Raw genomic sequence first — 6,000 nt, 5'->3', positions numbered from 1 at the left:
CAGAAAGAACCCGAACTTCATCATGTAACGATGACAGTGATGAACACGTAGGGCTTTAGCATTGCTGCCTCCATTTGTACATGAACATGTTTCTATAGTAGAGTCAATGTGACAATCACTTTGAAGTCGCTTTGGTAAGCTTTTCTTCACATTGTATTGCAGTCTTTGTGTTCGGACTTAAACATTAAAGGAAAGTCTTTAATGCACTGTGACAGTGATTGGTCAGATCTGTTTATTCACATGCAAAATGTTGAAATTGATTTAAGAAAAATAAATGCCACAAATTCATCCTGTGAAATCACGCGGTTAATGTGAATGGCTGCATTAAGTATAGGTGAATATAGTATATATTTTTAATGCACAAAACATTTGTACAAATGTTATGTGTTCGCTGTGTTAAGATCTTAATGCAAACGTAATGCAACGACAAGTGTGACTTAATATTGTCTGCAGGGAAAAATTAAATAACATATGCATTACTTTTAAGAAAAGTAACTTTCTTTTGAGTAACAAGCCCAAGACTGGCTAAAGTTGTCATTTATATACTCTCTATGGACCCATGATGTTAAGGCAACTGAGCACTGAGACACTTGCTTTAGTCAGTTAATAAATGGTTATTTATATGTAAGAGTCATTCCCTGCAGGCTGAGTTATGGTATAAGAATACATTAATGTAGCAGTACAGTAACCACAATCTCAAGCTACACTCAAAACAAGAGAAAAAATGCTTTTAAGTTAAAGCTTTTCAAGTTTATCTATCTATGACAGTGTGCTTTCCCTGTGCTGAGTACTATAAATAGGTTCCATTGTGCCACTGGACTCAGATTTTCTTGTTAATTAATCAATTATTAATTGATTAGTTAATAAGTAATGTGTCTCCTCAGTTAATGATTACCTAAGGGGCCGTGATAATCGCCCAGGCTTGACACACTGTGTATTGTGTTTGAGTTTTAGCCATGTGCCAGTTTGTGTCTCAGGCACATCTAAAGCACAAACATGCAAGCACAAGCGTCAGCATAAACACACATAACAGAATAAACAGCCAATACCCAGAGTCACACACAACCATTGCTCCTGATTCATGGAAGACGTAAAACTGGAAATAAAAACCAAATAAATAACAGAGACTATATATATATATATGGCCAACAAACACACACATACACACACACCACAGAGCAGCCGCTTATTAATCTCTGCCTCTCTTTCCGTCCCGGGTTGCCTCCTCAGCAGCTGTGTGTGTGTGTTTGTGTGACGATGGGGGATGTTGGCGAGCTGAATCCCGCTTGTATCATATGTCATTTTTAAATGACAGTGTCGTAAAGCATTACGGAGAGCAGAGTGGAGGAGAGAAGCCCTGTCAGGGCTCTGTTAGCCAGATAAATGTATCTCCCTGTTAGCCTGTTAGCCAGCAGCTGGTATCACTTCTAATCAGGAACACATCCTGCCTGCTGCAACAGGTGCACATGAGCCAGGGGAGGATGAAAAAGCAATTTTGAAAATGGCCCGAAATTTATCCACTAGCCCTGCTTGGTCTTTAACTATCTCTCTGGGTCTTCTTGCTGCAAGATCTCACCTTGTGCCATGTTGGGTGACTTGTCATGCTTTTTCATTACTGAACCTGTCCCATGATATCTCAGTACCTGAGAGTAGATTACACTTGCTGCATGGCTTTTTACAGAGTCCAAATCCTCCAAGTTGCCAGTATGGGATTGGTGGCTCATATTGTAGTAGCTTGAGACTAAGTTGGACTCATGCTCAGCCTCATTTTTGGGCATTTTTACTCTAAAGCGAGACTAAAGGTAAGCAGAGTCCCATACCCATGAAAGCTGACACTGCTCAGGCAGGAAGGGAGTTCATTCTACTTTTTAATGTGTGAACTGATTCTTCTCTCCAGCTTCTCAACTGTACCAGCTTTACCATTGCTGAAGACATTTCATCAATGTAGATTCTCTGGTGTCAAAGATAAACTCTGGTAACAGTCAGTTAATGAATGGGATGATTGAGGTCAGGGTGGTCATCCATGTAGACATGAATAGGAGCCATGTACTGTCCAGCCTGTAGACGCTGTCCTTCTAAAACTCAGCTGGAAGCTCAGATGATCACTTTCATTGCCATGAAGTTGTGACGCAATTGCAAATTCTGGAAGTGGTTTCTGTCCATTGTTATTTTTGGGGACCCCAAAAAAGCTGAAAGCTGTGCGGATGAAATGGATCTAAAAAGCATTGGCTAGGTCTAGAAATGCAAGATGTAGCTCTTGTCTTTGCTTTCATACAGAACGGATTTGATGCCATGTGATGCTAGTGTGATCTAAACATCTAGAGAAGCCTGGTATAACAGCCTTTTGTACTGATGGGTCAATGACGCTGTTCGGTTTCAGGTAGGTTGTGTGCTGTAGTCCCTTGAGTTTCAGGACTTTTTTCGATTCACGGTTCACTGATCAGTAAGAACTGGTTGATGTTTGATTCATCCTCTACCTTAAGGATCATCACTCACCCAAGATTTTGCTCAATCTCCATCGGTGTCTGTTGATCTTTCCTAGTTACTGGATTTTGGTGATTTCACTTGACCTCTGTAGTCAGTCGTGCCTGATTAAGGTCCAGGTGTCACAATTGGGTTTCTTTCAGATTTCGTTCAGTTTTATGTATAATGGATTTGTTATCACTGAATATTGATGATTATTTTATAGCAGAGTTTGTTTCCATTCCTCCTGCAAAGAGTGACTAAAACTGGTTGATGTGGGGGAAATAGGGGCTTAATTACCTTTTCTTCAAAGATGGCACAACCAAATTTTTTTTTTACATAAACCTTCTGAATTATAATTTCAAATGGGATAAATTATTTACTTCACTGTTCAGCTGTCCAAAACAGAGTGACGCTTGAATAACTGATCTTTTCATTTTTTGCCAAGCGATCGTGTTATTAAAGGAAAACTGACAGCCTTGTTTTGGGAAAAAAAACAACTTTGTTTTTTCCAAATTAATGCATGTGAATCTTTTCACCCGCCAGCTTTCATCATTGTTCTTATCCCACTGTTGGATGTTTTTGTTTTTCTTCGCTTTGTCTCAAACTAAGCACGAACCCTAACTTGTTTGGTACCTGCTTGAGGAAACCAGATGTGCAGCAGCAGTGAAGCAGAAACCACATTTACATGTGGACACATAAATACACGCTCACAGAGGAAGCCTTAACTCTAACACACACATGCACAGCCTTGTCTGCAGCTACTGCATGTGTCTAATATGCAAGTCAAGGCTGCAGTGCCTTCCCCCACTCAACATTCATCCAGTCCAGGCATTAACAAAATCACTGTAAAGCCCCACCCTCCAAAACGACACTGTAATACAATTTGTGCATCGAAGGTTGTGTGGGTTCAGCTGATTACGTTAGCGTTGCTGTGACAAGAGTCAGCGCCTGTCAGCTCTTCAGAAAGGAGGAGGAGCGAGCTGGATGGTGTAAATTGAAAAAAACAAACAAAAACAAAAACAAGGAAGTAGGCTTTCCTCTGTGACTAACATTACATATAAATTGTGGGACAAATACTCTATTGTCCCTTAGGGGGTTACTGTGTATTGATGCTCAGTTACTGTGAGTGGAAAAAATAGACTTTTCTTGAGCTTGTTTACAGAAATATAGGTAATTATTCTTTCTTACAGGTAACCCTTTGCTTCACATTTCGTGCACTTCATCTTCTCCTTTTCTCCCATGCCGATTAAGGCCTAATTGGAGCCAAGCAACTTACCACTGATGGGATCAATGGGAGGACCGGCAGCGGATACACACCATTTTCATTACTTACCGCAGTTCAATACACAGGCAGCCACCGCAGCAATCAGTTAGTGCTGCGGTAATAAGAAAGGCTACAGAATCTGTCAGAAGGCAGAGGCACTTGTGCGAAATGGCAATTTAGTGTAGCTAAATTATACCCTGTAACGTGGATGGTTCATATGAATTTTCCATGAGTGAACGAAAAACACTCGAACAAGGTAAAAGTGCATTAAACGCATGATAAAGAAAGAGAGTGAGTGAGTATGAGGTTTTCATTTGTGAAATGTATACCATGTAGGGCACACACACACACACACACACACACACACAAAGTGCCTTTTAATTTTGTGTTACAGTGACAGAAAATCAATAGGTGTAGTGTATCGGTCAAATGCCCCCAAAAAGCAAAACAAAACAAAAACTCGCAGTCATGTCAGATGATGAGATACAAAAGCTTACACAAGCTTCTGTCAGTCCTCAGCACTGAGTCCAGTTATAGCCTCTTCACAGCAACTCTGGTTGTTAATGGTGGGTCAATATATGAGCACTGGTAATAAGTTTTAATTAAATTCATATTTTTAAAAAACCCTGTCAAAATATTGAAATATTGATTATATGCTAACTCATATCATTGACTATAATAAGCCTCAAACTAATGATGGAAGGATACGTAGTAGCTAATTAGCAGTTACCATTTCTTTGACAGTGAAGAATTTCTCATCCTTTACCTTCCAAACAGCAGCATTATTGACTTATCCAGATCAAAAATGCTGCTTCTAAGTGATAAAAGTCTTGGCTTTTGAACATTTTCATCCTGGCAGCAGTGTGAGGTCATAAAGTGGAAAAAACCCTACTGAACTGATGGTCTAGTTATGATTATATATTGTGGCAGGTGCTTTATATTGTAAATCACAACCCAAAACTTGTACATTTACATAGGTTGTGTCTTTTTCCTTTAAAAGGTGATCTGAATATTTGTGGATGGCAACAAATGGAAGATCAACAGGTTTTATAGTGAGTCTAGTATGTAGAAATAGTCCCCTTTAGGGCTCCAGGCTGGTCACATGACTGAAAACTATTAAATGGAGTCAGAGTTAAACACGGTAAAATCTACAAACATGTTAGAAAGAATAACTGATTTGCTTCACTGGTGAAAACATGGTTTCTTTGGTTTTCTAACCAAAAGAAAAACAGCTTGACTTCTTTTACTAAATGACAACATTTTTTTTATAAGAATAATGAAATTAAGGTGGGTTTACCTCGAAGACTGTGTAGCAACGTCGCCCCAATGTCTTTCCCATAAGCTAGCTACATCAGCACTACCAAATCTTAATGTGGGTCGCACAGAGAAAGGCAGACTGAGTAGAGTGTAGGCAAAGCAGCGCTAAGCTGCAAATGCTAACTCTACATGATGCCAATGGATGGTGCTGTCTGGGCTGGTGAGATCTGGTGACTTGTAATGCTTTATAAAAGTGGAAAATATTAATTTGGTCTACATGAATAGAAAACCGGTTTATGTAAGAGCAGAGTAATGAGAAGTCATATTCAAGGACATAAAAAAATGATATTAAAAAGGTTACTGTAAAAAGTCGCGACTGTTTCACAAACTGCTATGAAACTAATGTCTGTGGAAAATAGTCCATAAAACCTGTCCTCCATGACCTCAGTACACACTTAACTAATGAGTTTATGGCCCCAGTTGCTAGTTTCCATGACCAGAATAAGATATAAGCAATGCCCCCCCCCCCCCCCCCCCCCAACAAACAAACAAAAATCAAAAAAACAAAACAAGAAACCATTAGCTATACTTTCTTGTAATGTGCTACTTTTTAAAGCTATCAAGAAAAAAGTTTTGTCAGTGAGTTCAAGAAGAAGAGGAGGAAGAGAAAAGGGTGTGGCAACTAAAAGCTTAATCTTTACCAAAATGGGAAAAGATCAAAAGCATGTGTAGTGCCCCCCCCCCCCCCCCCCCCCCCCCGCCCAAAATATGCCATGATGGTAGCAAGTATTAAATTATATTTGCTGCAGCTGTTTGCTATTTATGACCAAACTGATTCTGTATCTCAAACAAATCAAAGGCGACTATAATAGATTACACTGAACCTTAACACTATTACTGTAGACATGATATTCCCCATGGCTTATTATCCATCCTGATACCGTACCTATCCAAAGGTATTGTCCAGAGTATATCCAGACCACACATATAATTTAATTGCACTCATTAAAAAC

Source organism: Neolamprologus brichardi, chromosome 16 (assembly GCF_056152115.1).
Source record: "Neolamprologus brichardi isolate AB-2024 chromosome 16, ASM5615211v1, whole genome shotgun sequence".
Lineage (NCBI taxonomy): Eukaryota > Metazoa > Chordata > Actinopteri > Cichliformes > Cichlidae > Neolamprologus > Neolamprologus brichardi.
The sequence above is the reverse complement of the archived record's forward strand: the minus strand, read 5'-3'. Positions refer to the sequence as shown.